Here is a 15,425-nt window from a genome sequence, read left to right on the forward strand (position 1 = left end):
CCCAACACAACTAAAATAAATAAATAAATAAATAATTTTAAAAAAACGTTCTTCAAAATTATTAAAAAAAAAAAAAAAAAAAAGAATGGAGTTTGGAGAGCTTCTGGATTGGTGTACCCAGGGAGGTGCCAGGTGGGACAGCATGGAAGCTTTGCACCCCTTTCCCCATACCTTGCCCTGTGCGTCTCTTCCATATGGCTGTTCCTGAGTTAGATCTTTTTATAATAAACTGGTAATCTAGAAAGGAAAAAAAAATATTATATATATATATATATATATATATTTGGTCATCTCATATATATTTGGCTTTCCAAAAGTCACCTCATTAACATAACAAAAGGCACCTTTTTTAAAAAATTAATTTTATTTGAGCGTAGTTCTGCTGTACAGCAAAGTGAATCAGCTATACATATACATATATCCCCTCTTTTTTGGATTTCCTTCCCATTTAGGTCACCACAGAGCATTGAGTAGAGTTCCCTGTGCTATACAGTAGGTTCTCATTAGCCTGGAAGGGCGACGCTGCACTCTCCCCTCCGTTGCCAGGCAGGCTGTGCTTCTGTTACTGCAGCCCAAGGCCCCGAGAGCCTGCTCTGGTTCCTTAGGGGCCCCTGGGAGGGGTGTTTGTCACAGGTCTCTCCGCAAGCCCAGTTCTCTCGACCGTGACTGTCCTCGATTGCGGCGTCTGCTACACGGCCTGGGTCAAAGAGCCTAAAAGTGCGGGGATTGGGACCCAACCTGGTAGGAGGAACTTGAGTCCCGTGATCCCCCTAAGCCCCTGTAACCCTGCGGTGGGCGTGGGTCCCCCTCAAGTCACGCTGCCTCCCACACCCACAGCTTCCTTCTGTCTTTGGCTGAGTCCCCTCTGGTTCCTCAAATGGCCACCAGGTGGGAGCAGAGACCTGCGGTGAGGCTGGGACTGAGGCCTCCTTGAAGATGGGCTAGGAGGGCTCCAGGCAGGGCTGGGGGCCTCTCTCACTGGGGGTCTGGGCTTGCCGGGTGGCTGGGAGCTGGGTGCGTGCCTGGGGGTGCAGGCCTCTTTTGGGGTGAGTGTGCTGTGACTGCGTGGGGTGTAGATGGGCACACCTGTGTGCAGAGGCCTCTGCAGCTGTTGGGTGCGTGTGCCCTTGAGCATGCCCGTGTGCAAGCATGCAGGGGGTACCTGTGTGTGACTGTGGGGCCTGGGTCTGCAGAATCCTCCCTGTTCCCCTGCAGGCCTGAGAAGGCTGACGATTGGGATAGCCTGGCCCTTGAACTTTATGTTTCCAAAGCGGCAGGTGGCTCCGAGGCTCGGACCTCAGGACCCCCTGCCCGCTGCGTTCCCTTAGGCTGTGTCCAGCCAGTGTGGCGGCTTGTCCTACTTTGCCAGGTTTGGGGTCCTGCTGAGCCTTTTTTATTTATTTATTTATTTTAACATCTTTATTGGAGTATACTTGCTTTACAATGGTGTGTTAGTTTCTGCTGTGTAACAAAGTGAATCAGTTATACATATACGTATGTTCCCATATCTCTTCCCTCTTGCATCTCCCTCCCTCCCACCCTCCCTATCCCACCCCTCTAGGTGGTCACAAAGCACCAAGCTGATCTCCCTGTGCTCTGCGGCTGCTTCCCACTAGCTCTCTGTTTGACGTTTGATAGTGTATATATGTCCATGCCACTGTCTCACTTTGTCACATCTTACCCTTCCCCCTCCCCATATCCTCAGGTCCATTCTCTAGTAGGTCTGTGAGCCTTTTGATTTGTGTCAGGATGGGGACTCATTGCTGTTCCTGGGGGCCTCGGGGTAGGAAAGGCCAACAGTGCACTGGGGGTGCTCCTTAGCCCCAGGCTGGGGGTTCGGGGAGGGGGAGGGCCGCCACACCGGAGTTTGTGCCCCTGGTCCTGCCAAGCCACTGGGAGGGTGGATGCTAGCCCACTTGTCACCCGCTTAGCATCCTGGGCTTCCAAGGTCCTCCTCCAGCCAGGCCCGTTTCCCTGCTCCCTTTGGTGCCTTTCTACTGCCCTCACTACCTCCACCGCCCTCTTCCGTTCTCCCTGAAAACCACGCTAAGCAGACATTTGTCAAGGTCACAGTGACCTCCATGCTGCCAAGCCCAGTGGACAATTCTCCGGCCTCCTCTGACTTGACCCTCAGCAGCACTTCAGGGGCTGGTCCTTCCCTCCTCCTGCCATCACTCCCTTCCGCAGCTCAGGAATTCCGCTCTCCTGGTTTTCCTTCTGTCCCGCTGGCCCTCCCTCTCAGCCTCCTTTGCTGGTCCCTGATCTCTCCAAGTCTGGGTGCCCCATCCCTACACCTCTTCTGTCTCCCTCTTTAAACGCCCACTTCCTTGGTGATCTCATCCAAGCTCATGGCTTTCAAATGACTCCCGTTGAGTATAATTTAATTAGTTGGTTTTTTATCATCTGTCTTCTCCCAAAGGAAAGCAAGCTCTACAGGCAGGGCTTTTTTTGTCTTAAGTCAGGTTTATTAAGGTATAATTTACATACAGTTAATGTCACCCTTTTTAGTGTTCACTTCTGTAAGTTTTTGACAAACACGTATAGTTGTGAAACTGTCTCTGCCATCAATTACAGGACAGTTCCCATCACCCCCAAAAGTTCTCCATACCCTTGTGGTCATCCCCTCCCCCATGTCCCGCCCTGGGCAGCCACTAATCTGTTCTTTTGTCCCTTTTCCCTAGTTGTGCCTTTTCTGAAAAGTCATATAAATGGGATTGTACTGCGTGTAACCTTTGGAATCGGCTTCTTCCACTTATCACAATGCACAGCGCATTTGAGATTCACCCATATTGTTGCAGCTGTGAGCCGTTAGTTCTTTTATTCTATTGTATTTTATTGCACAGCTTTGTTTATCTGTTCGGAGGGGGACCAGTTGTCCTGGTTTCCGTGGGAGGGAATGGTTTTTCTGGGACATGGGACTTTCAGTGCTAAAACCAGGGTGGTTGGTTATCTTAGTTCTTTAGTTGAGGGACATTTGGGTTGTTTCTAGGTTGTTGATGATTTTGAATACCTACTCAATATAACCAGTGACAGAGGGTTTTTTGGTGAACACAAATGTCCATTTCTCTTGGGTAAATACCTAGGAGTGGGGTTGCTCAGTTGGATGACGAGTGTATGTATCACTGTAAAAGAGGCTGCCAAGCTGTTCTCCAGAGTGGCTGTATTGTGTAGCATTGTGGGAGAATTCCACTTGCTCTGCATCTTAACCAGAACTTGGTAGTGTGTCAAAAAAAATTAAAAACCGGTTTTTTAGCCATCTTAATAGGTGTATAATGATATCTCCTCACGGTTGGCAGAGATTTCCTTTATTCGCCTTGAGTAGTGTTGTGCCCCCAGTGCCTGGGTTAGTGCCTGCTATGTAGTAGACACTCAATGAATTTTTTTTTTTTTTACTGAGTGAATGAATGTATGGATGGATGAATGAATGAAGTCAAAGGGGCTTCCGGTATCTAAATCTGTTATAGCAAATACATAGCACACGTACCGCCAATTCCCCCATGCCCCATTCTGTTTCCATGGCAGACGTCACTCATCAATTGAGCCATTTTATCCACCTGCTTCATTTCAGACAGGTACGATCCAGTCCTTTGTGTAGCAAGTGAGATGAGCCCCATGAGCTAATGCAGCTTTAGTTCAAGCCTCTCATTGGCTGAAGAAGAGGCCAGGCTCAGAGCAGGGTCCAAGGCTGCCCAAGGACTCACAGCGAGCCAGTGGCAGGACTAGATCTCCAGGCTGGGCTCTCCCCAGAAAAATGCACGACGTCTCTGACAAGGCTGGAGTAGGATGGGAGGCATGGACGTGGATCTGGGCTTGAGGCCGGGTTGGAGCATTATGGAGTGCTCCCTGGGCCCCGGCCGGGTGGGAAGGCTGATGCCGGCGCTCTTCCTGCAGGTGCCCAGGAGCTGCTGGGATGGCCTACCCGCCCACGTTGGCTCCCTGGCCCAGCGGGCGTACTGGGCTCTGCTGAGCCAGCAGAGGGACCAGAGCATCGTGGCCCTGGGCCAGAGCGGTGCTGGCAAGACCACCTGCTGCGAGCAGGTCCTGGAGCACCTGGTGGGGATGGCAGGCAGTGTGGATGGCAGGGTCTCAGGTACAGTGGTCTCCAGGTGACGTGCAGCTGGGACGTGGTGGGGGCGGTGGCGTGGGGGAAGGGAAGGGAGAGTCAGAGGGGGTGCTGGGCGGCTCTTATATCTGCTCAGCTAGCGTTCACTGAGCACCTGTGTGCAGACCCTGTGCTGGCTTCTGGGCAGGGCCACCCCTAGTCTGTTGGGTACTTTTGTGTGAATTAGAAACAGGTACTCCTTGCCTAAGACACTCACTGCCACATGTGGAACCGTCGTCACGCATTGACATTGTTAGAACCAAACACTTGACCACCACGTTCTGGGCCATCATCCTAATAAGTATACAGGCCTATGGCTATCTGATATAAATGCTGTGCCCTTAGGTGTGGTGTCCTTGTGCAGCGCACAGCCCACTGGACTGTGCAGAGGACCCGATAAGTAAAAACAAAGACAAGGAGGCACTGACAGCCGGAAGGGAGACTCAGCTGCACATCTGTGCCAGACTCCAGTGCTCTGCACCGCTTGCTGGCTGAGCTGGGGAGGGGAGAGGCGGAGGGAGCACAGAGAAGGGGCCGGGGGGCTTCCTTGAGGAAATGATGTTTGAGCTGGGCATTAAAGAAAGAGTTTCAACATTGTAAATCAACTATACTTCAATAAAAAATAGTGTCAGTTGGTGATAATAATTACAATATTGATGGGGATCGTGGTAAATGCTTGCTGAGGACTTACGCGCCAGGCTCTATTCCAAGCAGGTTAACTTATTTATTATTTAAAACATCCCTATAAGGTAGACATTATTATTATTTGAATTTTATAGATGAGGCCATTAAAACGCAGGGAGGTTAACCAGCTTGCCCAAGGCCACACAGCTCATACATCCTAGCACCGAGATTCAAACACAGACAGTTTGGCTCCAGAGCTGTTACCCCTGGGCCAGTGTCCTCAATGTATTGTTGCCCCTCTGAGGAGCCTTTTTAGTTGTTCTTTCTCCTAATCGTCTCCCACCATGAAAAGTTAATGCCATAGATTCACCATATATTTGTTTATGCAGTGTGTGTGTATGTGTGTATATATATACAGACACACACAGACGTGTGTGTGTGTGTATCTGTGCTCTATTCTATACATAAGAAAGGAAAACTGCCCCCATCCTCAAGAATCAGTTTCTGCCCTCTTGGGGGCAGTATTCCCCCTGCTGAGAATATATGGCCCAGGCAGTATTGCTTTTCTAATAATAACAAACAATACTAACACCACCACATTTGGAGCATGTTCTGAGCACTTTACATTATTAAAGCTTTTAGTCTTTGTGGCAACCACATGAGGTAAGTAAGTACTATTATTACCCCCATCTTATAGATGGGGTATCTGAGGCACAGGGGGGTTAATTTATTCGCTCCAAATCAGGTGACTAACAACGGGGAGAGGCCATATTCAAGCTTGTTTAACCATTGTACTATCCTGCTTCTCCACTGGGCTTATTCCAATGCTTTATTGATCACCTGTTCTGCACCTGGCCCAGGTTAGAGCCCTGTGAGGAGCTGGGGATACAGCAAGGAGAGGCCCTCCCAGAATGTAGATCTGCTGAAAGTGTGTGTTGGGGGAGTGGGAGTCAGGCTAGGCTGTATCCAGGTGCCTAGCACATAGTGGGTGCTTGTTAAATAGTTATGTTAAAAAGCTTGGGACTGCTGGGCTTTTTGAGCTGGCTGTGATGGGCGTTCCCCGAGAGCAGGTCCAAGAATGTTAATGCTCTGCCCTCCTCCTAGACTCCACCAGGCCCAGGAGGCCCTAGGGCAGCCCTTGTCACTCAGATCGTACCAATCCTAGGTGTGTGTATCTCCCCTTCTGGGCTCACTCTTGCTCACCCCGCGCCCCTGCTTGCAGCACAGGGCCAGCCCAGCAGCGGAAGAGGTGTGGCTTAGAGCTGAGTTGGGGGAGTGGAGGGGCCCCTGCTGGGGCCTGGGGCCAGAATGGGGTCCTGTGAGAGGTGGGGGTGGCAGCACCCGGGCCACGGGTGATGCCCTGTCTGTGCCCCACCAGTGGAGAAGATTCGAGCCACCTTCACTGTCCTCCGGGCCTTTGGCTCCGTGTTCACCGGCCACAGCCGCTGTGCCACCCGGTGCTCCATGGTGATGTCACTGGACTTGAACGCCACAGGCCGAGTCACGGCCGCCCAGCTCCAGGTGAGGCCTCTGGGTGGGAGGGAGAGGGGGCTCTTTGGGGCTGCAGTAGCCTCAGCCCCACTCAGCAGGGCCCACGCCTCCAGCTGGGACCCTGGAATGTGTCTAAATGGTCATCGCTCCCCAGGCCAAGGCCAGCTCCTCCCCACCTCACTCAGTGCCCAGACATCTCCTCCCGGAGCAGGCCAGCTCGTCTGTGCCTCGGAGTATCACAGGGATGAAATATTCATGAGTAGATACATAATTCAGCCACTCATTAGCTGGGTCTTAAAAGCGTAAGCTGAAATTAAACAGGCGCTCGCTGGCCTTCTGCGGCAGCCCGTGTGTGACAGGCACATGGCCTGTTTGTTCCTCTCTCTGAAATCACCTGGCTCCTCCCCTTCCCCCCCCCGCCCCGCCCCCGCCAACATTCTGTTTGAACAGAAAACAGGATTAGGTTATTAGAAGGGTTGTTTGTATGCGGAGCTAGGAGAATACCCAGACTCGCTGGTGCACGATAAATCCCTTTCTGTCCCGGCCCTGAAAGTCTACCGTGCATCACCATGTGGGTCAAGTTATTAAGGGCTTCGGTTGCATAAGAGTGTGTTGGAGGGCGGCTCTGGGTTAATTGTTAGTACCCTTGGATTCCTTCATCGGAATGAGCCCGTTGCATTCGTTGATTGCCTGCGTGGACGCTGAATCAGTGAGACAAAGGCCTGGCACGTTTTGATTTGGAGGCGTCCAGCCAAGTTGGGGCCTGAGGTGCTGCCTCGAAGAGTGGGCCTGGGGGTTGGTGGGGGTGTGCGGGCAGCCTAGCGGGGCCTCGTGCTGACCGGCGCCTGTCCTCTCCCCTGGCAGACGATGCTGTTGGAGAAGAGCCACGTGGCCCGGCAGCTGGAAGGGGAAGGCAGTTTCGAGGTTTTCTCCCAGATGCTATCCGGATTGGACCTGGCTCTCAGGTGAGCGACTGGGCTGAGCAGGGACAGCCGAGGGCAGTGAGACAAAGGGCCTCCGCTCTCCAGGGCCCCAGCCCTGCCTCTGCCCAGAGGTGAGAGGCAGTGGAGCCCAGTGGTTAGGAATCTGGCCTCTGATTCTTGCTGCCTGGTACTGCTCCTGGGCTGGGTGAACCTGGCCAGGTGTCACCTGCTCTGAACCTCCGTTTCTTCCTCTGTAAAGTGGAAATAGTACCTTGACTGCTGACCTTACAGGATTAAGTGAGATAATTCACATATGGCTCTTTATACACGCTGGGGGGTGGTGGTGGATGTCTGCTGTGACGGTGACATTTTGGTACAGGTTCTGACAGCAGCGTGGGAGGTGGGCAAGGAACAGCAGACCCCAAATCTTCCAGAAGCTCCTAAACTCTGTGAGAGCCTTGGGTGCACCTGAGGTAGCTCAGGGCGAGGAGGCACCAGGTGGAACAGCAGAGAAGCCACAAGACTCATCTGGGAGGGCCTTCTGGGGGAGGTGGCCCAGGGAGTCATCTCTGCCCCTCGCTGACTCCTGGGAATTCTTGGACATGTGGCTCCCTGTCTCTGAGCCTTGGTTTCCTCATCTGTTGAACGAATGAGTAAGGTTCTATCTAGTGAAGCTCCAGGGAGTGCTCACCCCAGGCGAGGGGTGATAATTTTCAATTTGCCTCTGCGTCCCCCATCATTTGTCTCCTGCCTTCCACCCCCGTCTGAAGGGCAGGCCCAACCTGTCCTGAGCCTCCTGGCTAAGGCCAGAGGGGCACCTTACCCTTTGGAGAGAGGGCAGATTAGGGAGGAAACTCCCAGTTTTCAGAGCAGGGTAACTGAGGAGTAAGGAAGCTTCTGGAAGGCCTTCACTTAAGAAGGGCCCACTGAGGGCAGCAAGTGAGGAATATTCGGGAGGCAGGGCCAGGGCCTGAGGCAGACCCCGGGGCCACCTGGGGCACTCTGTGGAGCCCCGTGCCATGATGCCCACCTGCCCTGCCAGGCCACTGGTGTGGGTGGGTCCTCCCTTACTTCTGGTCCCTTCTCTGTTTCCAGGACAGAACTGTACCTGCACCAGCTGGCAGACAGCAGCTCCTTCGGCATGGGCGTGTGGCCTAAGGTAAAGAGGAGGTCCTTCTGGGTGTGAGTGGGTGTCTGTGTCCCCATGGCCAAGATGGGCGGGTCCCCTGTGTGGCTCGTCCCTCTGCCACTGGGGTGAGTAGTTGGCAAGGGCTGGTCACGTGGGGGAGGCAGGGTTGCCTTTATGGGGCCTGGGCTTGTCAGGGAAATGAGTCTTGTGCTAATAAAGGGAACCAGGAGGTGGTTTGTGTAGAGGTTAGGGCGCGGTCTCCGGGACAGGCTGTCTGGGTTCAAACCCCGGCTCTGACACTTACTGGATATGAGACCTCAGGCATGGACCCTAGCCTCTCTGAATGTCTGTGTCCTCTTCGGTAAAATAACAACAGAACGGGCGGGCAGGCTGAGGGGAGGACAGAGCGTGGCACGGCCTGCCCGCCTGGGCCACGGGGAGAAGGTCGGGGCGCCGCCCGCGCCCTCGTTCCGCTGCCTGGCATCCTTTGTGGAGGCAGGGCTCCCAAGGAGCTCAAAGGCCAGGGAAGGACACACGGGACGGTCCAGAGCCACCCTACCGCTCCAGTGGTGCAGCACCCTCTCTGAATTCCTACTGCCACCAAAACACATCCCTAAGGCCTTTGGGAAGAATTGCTAGGACCCAGGAAGGCGGCCCCTTGCTGTGGTCCAGACTTCAGCAGCTGCCGATGACCAGAGGGAGCCAGCCGGCCGGCCGTGAGCAGGAGGACAGGACACGGGGACAGGGACAGCCACAGCCGGGCTTCCCGCAGCTGTGCCCACCGCCAGAACCAGCTCCAGCCAGTCACAGCCCCCGAGATGCCAAACAGTGACGGGCGAGAGGCCGGCAGGAAACTGACACCCCCTCACTGGAGAGCCTGCCCGGTCGGGGTGCGGGGCACCATCCCCGTCTGAACTCACCCCACAGCTCAGCCGTCTCCCAGTGACCCAGACGCGTCACCACGGCCCCAGGGCTGATCCCCGACCAAGGTCAGAACTCCCCCCAGTGTGACGGCCCCCATGCCACTCCTGTGGTGGAAGGGACGGCAGGCAGAGACCAGGAGTAGAGTCTTTTTTATTAATGGCTGCGTTTTCAAAGAACCGTTTTGTTACCAGGAAAGCTCCCCAGGAAGGGATTGCATTAGTGCAACAAGGGGGAGCCTTGATGCCAGGCTTTCCAGACACTTCCAGGTGGAGACTTTTGGCCTAGGCCGGCCGCCGGGGACTCGGGGGCTGGGAGGACACACGGCCCCTCCCCCGCCCCGACGGGGCGCTAAGTCACCCGGCCCGCCCGGGGGGGCAAAACCCCGTGCCGTCAGCAGGCCGGCGGCTTGCAGCCCTCAACCTGCAGCCCTTTGCTCAGGAGGAAGGCGTCCTGCATGGGGTCACAACCCAGGAAGAGCTTCACCATGCCCTTGGCATCCTCGGAGCCCCCTGGCCTCAGAATGCAGCTTCTGTAGTCCATGGCAACCTGAGGAGAGGGGGCGGGGCTGCAGGAGGGTGGAGCACCCCCTTCACGGAGGGTGTGGGTGTGGCCACCTCTGCTGTGACTCAACAAAGGGCAGGGGAGCAGGGGGTTCTGGGCAGGGCCCTCAGAGCCTGGCAGGCCCAGGCGGGCGGCAAAAGCATCTAGGCCCAGGCCAAGGACCTCCGTGTTGGTCTGCACGGCAGGCCGGCCTCTCACCTTGCCACTCAGGACGCCCTCCTGCTTGAAACGAGTGTGTGGACCGTGTCCGCGGAGTACACCTCGCTGCACAGGTAGCCATAGGACTGGGCGTCGTAGCTTCCTGCCAGGTGGCCGAAGGTCGCAGGCAGGTGGGTCCCTGGGACACACGCGGAGAGGCTCCTGCCCGGCCCCCTGGCCGCTCCGTGCCCCTTCCCCAGAGCCCAGAGCTTGGGGCCTCAAAGCAGCCCTGTCTGAGTCCCCTGCCACTAGAGGGAGTATTGGCCCAACACTTCTAGAAAACGGGGACCTTGCGGGCAACTCAGTGGAGGGACACAAATCAATCTTTGCCGACTTTCTGCTGAAGCTCACGAGGGTTCACCCCTAAGCCTCTTACAGGGACAGCTGCCCGAGGCTCCGAGGGATGAGTCAGGGCTCGCCCTCCAGCACGGGGAGAGCGCGGGTTAAAGCGCTCACGAGGGAGTGAACTGCGTCTCCGCACCGACACGCACGGGCAAACCTCGTCGACGCGTTCCGTCCGGGGTATGAAGCCCTCTCCTGCCTCTTCCAGGCTCTCCAGAAAGCACGTGCAGATACGCCCAGCCCACCCTCGGACTCCGCGGGCCACAGCTGGAGGGACCAGCCCAGGAACCCAGGCAGAAAGAGGCCAGAGGTCAGCGAGCCTCGACCAGAGCCCGTCAGTCGGTCCCCCTTCACACACCACCAGAGGATCCTCTTGACCTGGGCAGTAGCCGCCAACCGACCGCTAAGGTGGGCCCGGCGTGCGCTTGGCTACCTGGCGTGGCTGGGACCCCGAGGATCTCCTGGCAGAGGCGGGCATTGTCCTAGGCCGGGTCCGAGGGCGTCTGCGTGTGCAGGGCCTGGTCCACCTTGGCCAGGACGATCTGGCGCAGGTTGAAGAGGCCTGGAGGGCGGGAGGAAGGAGACGGGGGCGCTGGCACTGTGTCCAGGCCGCGCTTTCCAGCCGGGCGGTCCGGGAGCCCCTTTCCTTTCCCTCGGCCCGGCCGCACGGGGGTTGGCCAGCCGGGACTTGATGAGCTTGTCCAGCAGCTCCTGGGGGACGGCGCTGCTCGTGCCCCGCCGAGACTGGCAGCAGCGCCAGGGCTTCACAGGGCGCGGCGCTCCCGGCCCCAGAGCCTACCCTCTGGTTCTCATCCCCGGCTGTCACCAGAGTCGCAGGCAACGTGCCCTTCTTTTCGTTTGTCTTTTTTCCGGCCCTCGACCACGCAAAGGTGTGAAGCCCTGCCACTCGCTGCCACGTGGATGCACCGTGAGAACACGGTGCTCAGCGAGAGAAGTCAGACACAGAAGGACACACAGGGTGTGACCCCACTGAGGGGAAACGTCCAGAACAGGTAGATCCACAGAGTCAGAGTGGGTTCCTGGTTGTCAGGGACAGGGGAGGGGAGGGAATGATAACTAAGGGCGTGAGGGACCTTTTTGGGGTGAGGGAAATGTTCCAGAACAGGGCAGTAGTGACGGCTGCACAGCTCAGTAAAGTGTCCCCACGCGCTCCGGTTGCAGTCTGTGAGAGCATCGCTCTCAGGACGAAGGGCTGACTGCAGGAAGACTGAACGAGCACTGGGTCCTGGGCCCAGACGCTCATCTGGGGACCCCCCCCACATTGGGAAGTCACTGGGACTTGCTGAGCCTCCACCGAGACTGGCAGCAGCCCCAGGGCCTCACAGGGCGTGGTGCTCCCGGCCCCAGAGCCTAACCTCTGGTTCTCATCACTCATCACTCACCAGCCTTGCATGCAACGTTCCTTTCTTCTATTTTGTCTTTTTTAAAGGCAACTCTTGAATACCTGTATTTAACATGCAGGGAACCAGTCCTGACTCCTTGATCTGGGACTTCCAGCCTCCAGAGTCTCGAGGACATCCACTTCCGTTGTTTACGCGCCCAGTGCGTGGGGTTTGATGATGGAAACTGACACCGAGGGCGTCTCCTCGTGCGGGGTGACATCAGCGGAAGAATCCCGTGGCGAGGGCCTGCCTGAGGACCACGGGAGAGCCCGGGCCCTCCCCGCCCCCTGCCTTCAGCCCCTCGCCCGCACCCTCCTGGGAGCGGAGCTGGTGCATCGCTTGCCAGAACTCATGGAAGTAGGTCTCCAGCTCATCATGCTGGAACAGGGAGGGCGGGTTGGGCGTAGGCTTGGTGAAGTTGGCCACCATGGCCGCGATGGCAATCTGGCGCCTCCCGTCCTGCTGCAGGCAGCCCGGCTGCAGGCCAAAGCAGGCCATGTGCCCGGACTTCCCTTCCCTGGGGAGGGACGCGGGTGAGGCCCCGCTACCACAGAGGAGCCCCGGCCCACGGCCAACAGGTTCCCCCACGCATGCACCGAGGGTAGAGGTCCAGGTAGAACTTGCTGATGGATGACCTTGCCCGAGGCCGCGTCCCGGACCGTGTAGAGCCTCACATCTTCATCTTCGTGACGCATGTTGGCGCCTTCCTCCAGGTCGAAGGTCAGCCCCAGCAGCTCCTGGGAGATGCCCAGCCGCCCGCGCGTGACCACCTGCATGGGGAAGGACTCATTGAGCAGGTACTGGTCCACGTGGTAGCGCGTCTCCTCCCCCTGGTTCATGTAGTAGCGCAGGTCCTAGACGTTGATGAGCCCGTCAAAGTGCAGGCCCCGCCTCTGGCACTCAGCCTTCTTTAGCTCCAGGATCAGGGCCGCTCCTGCTCCCCGAGGGGCTTCAGCTTCTGGGCCAGCTCATCTGCGGGCGGAGGGGAGAGGCTCAGCTATGTCCCTGTGGCAGCCGCCCAGCCGCCCCCCACCCCACGCCCCTCGAGGCAGAATGAAGGGTTGGGGAAGGCGACCCCCAAGGGCTGACACAGTGGGGTCTCAGGCAGCACCACGTCCAGTCAAGGTCCACCTGACCCCCGTCCCCACTGGGACTCGGGGAGGCGGGGTTACCTAGGAAAGTGGCCACCACCTGGCTGGTCTTGGCCATGTTCATCTCCAGCACAGAGTCGGCACGCGTGCTGAATCCCAGCAGGCGGGACTTCTGAGCCTGCAGCCTTACCAGCTCCCCGAGGATCGCGCAGTTCTCCTGGAACCCAGAGACAGCCAGCGCTGGGGACCGTGGGCCACGCCCTCCCCACAGGCCCCGGGCCAGGTCTCTGTGGGTGGGAGGGCTCTCAGGCCACTGGCAGGCACAGCCAAACCCCCTCTCTCCTCCTCCTGGCCTGGATTTCTAGACACTTTGGTGCTGTCCTAACATGTGGTCTTTATGAACACAGGTCCTTTTGGAACCAGAAACGGCGTGAACCATGATGAGCTCTAAGGCCAAGGGCAGGAAGAAATGTGACCAGGCTCTCCAGGAGCCACCCAGGGGCCTCCCCGGGCTCAACAATACAAACTTGGCTGCCGTGCAGACAGCAGCTCATCCCCACGGCGCCCGAACACCCAGCCCCTGGACGGCGAGAGACCTGTTGCTGCAGGTGCCCCGTGGTTGGCTGGTGAGGCCTGGCCCCAGGCGTACGCCACCTTCTCTGGGGCCACCTCTCTGGGTCTGCGGTGGGGTTCTCCTGGGAGCCCCCAGTCACCACAGGACCAACGTGGCCTGTCTGCAGCCCAAGAAGGTGGGGACACAGGTCTGTCCCCCGTGGACATCACCCGCGAGGCCGAGCAAGCACCAGTGGTGTCTGCGGGGAAGATGAAGGGCTCATGCACAGCCCCCATCTACTGAAGATGCTAAACGGGAGAAGCACAGACTGCAGCCACATGCGGTATGGACCAAACGCAAGTGTCCTTGCAGGAACCGATGTCTGAATGTCGAGGCTGTTCCCGGGCCACAGTGAGAAGGCCCAGGCCCCACGCAAGGCACAGAGAGGGGATGGGGGGAACATCTGCGAATCTGAGCTCATCGGGCATCACCCCAGAAGGAGAGGGAGAGAGCCAGAAGGAGATACGGAGGGAGAGGGAGAGAGAGGGAGGTACAGACGTCTCTCCTTTCCCTGGGGGTTCTCTAGTGCAGCCAAGCCTGAAAACCACTGCATTTCGGGAGATGGGTCCTCGTGGAAAAGTTAAATAGTAGCTCATGGCATTATCGACACATATTAAAATGGCCCCAAATCTTGGGGAGTCAGGGAGGGGAGCTGGCGGCTGCCTCGTAAAGGAGGAGAGATTGGGCGTCAGAGGAGGTGCCTGCCTCCACCACCTCCGCCGCCGCCGCCCCCCCCCAGGGCCCCGCAGACTTCATCTCCCAGCTGTGGTCCTGGGCTGGAAGGCAGCGGGGAGGTCAGGCCGTCCCAAGCATCAACGTTGACTTCAGGGCTGATCTGAAAGGCGCCTGGTGTTTGTTGAAGCAGAAAAAAGAGAAAGCAGTGGGCAGAGGATGGGAGGGGGGGGAGCCCCCATCAGCCCTTCTCCCTGTCTCCCTCTCTGTCTCCCTCCCTCCCTCCCTCCCTCTACCTCCCTGCCTCTCACTCTCCCTCCATCTCTCCCTCTGCCTCTCTCCCTCCCTCTCTCCCTCCCTCTCTCCCTGTCCCTCTTGCCCTGTCCTGTCCCTCTCTCCCTCCCTCCATCCCTGTCTCTCTTTCCCTGTCCCTCTCTCCCTCTCCCTCTATCCGTCCCCCCTCCCTTTCCCCGTTTCCATCTCCCTCTCTGCCTCCCTCTTTCCCTGTCCCTGTTTCCCTGCTCTGCTCTCCCTCTCCCTCTTTCCCTCTCCCTCTCTCCCTGTCCCCCTTTCCCTGTCCCTGTTTCCCTGTTCCGTTCTTCCTATACCTTTTTCCCTCTCCCTCTCTCCCTCTCGTGCTCCCTCTCCCTCTCCCTCTCCCTCCACCTCCTTCCCTCTCCAGAGAGGGAAGGAGGTGGAGGGAGAGGGACAGGGAGCAGGAGAGGGAGGGGGGAGAGGGAGAGAGGGATAGAGGGAGGGAGAGGGACAGGGAGCAGGAGAGGGAGGGGGGAGAGGGAGAGAGAGATAGAGGGAGGGAGGGAAAGACAAAGACATCTCTCCCTCCCTCTATCCCTCTCTCCCTCCCTCTCTCCCTCTCTCCCTCCCTCTCTCCCTCTTCCTCGCTCCCTCTCCTCCCTCTCCCTCTGTCTCTCCATCTCCCTCACTCCCTCCCAGAGACAGAGAGACGAAGAGGCAGAGACAAGGGAGAGGGAGAGAGGGAGAGGGAGAGAGAGGGGGAGAGAGGGAGAGACGGAGAGAGGGAGAGAGAGAGAGGTCTCTTCCTCCCTTTCCCTCTCTCCTCCTTCTCTCCCTCTCTCCCACTCTCCCTCTCTCCCCCCTCCCTCTCTCCCTCTCCCCCTCTCCCTCGTCTCTCCCTCTCCCTCCATCTCTCCCTCTCTGGGAGGGAGTGAGGGAGAGGGAGAGACAGAGGGAGGGAGAGGGTGAGACAGAGGGAGGGAGAGGGAGAGAGGAAGGGAAAGGGCGAGGGAGGGAGAGGGAAGGAGGGCGAGACGTCTCTCCCTCTCCGTCTCCCTTCCCCTCCCTCTCTCTCTCTCCCTCCCTTCCTCTCCCTC

The 15,425-nt window shown here is 57.6% G+C and overlaps 1 protein-coding gene and 1 pseudogene across 2 annotated transcripts in view; both read right to left on the minus strand.

The window, feature by feature from the left end:
• LOC309613809 (uncharacterized protein) overlaps positions 1-15,425 on the minus strand; it is a 335,392-nt gene that overhangs the window by 141,249 nt on the left and 178,718 nt on the right. The window lies entirely within an intron of this gene.
• LOC309606775 (thimet oligopeptidase-like) lies at positions 9,584-13,011 on the minus strand (annotated as a pseudogene). Its single transcript has 7 exons — positions 12,870-13,011; positions 12,294-12,669; positions 11,926-12,214; positions 10,963-11,014; positions 10,728-10,856; positions 9,953-10,091; positions 9,584-9,739 (listed from the first exon to the last, which is right to left on the minus strand). The product of its transcript is annotated as a thimet oligopeptidase-like (transcript).

The sequence above is a fragment of the Balaenoptera borealis genome (genome assembly GCF_965194805.1).
Source record: "Balaenoptera borealis genome assembly, chromosome: 1".
NCBI classification, from domain to species: Eukaryota; Metazoa; Chordata; class Mammalia; order Artiodactyla; family Balaenopteridae; genus Balaenoptera; species Balaenoptera borealis.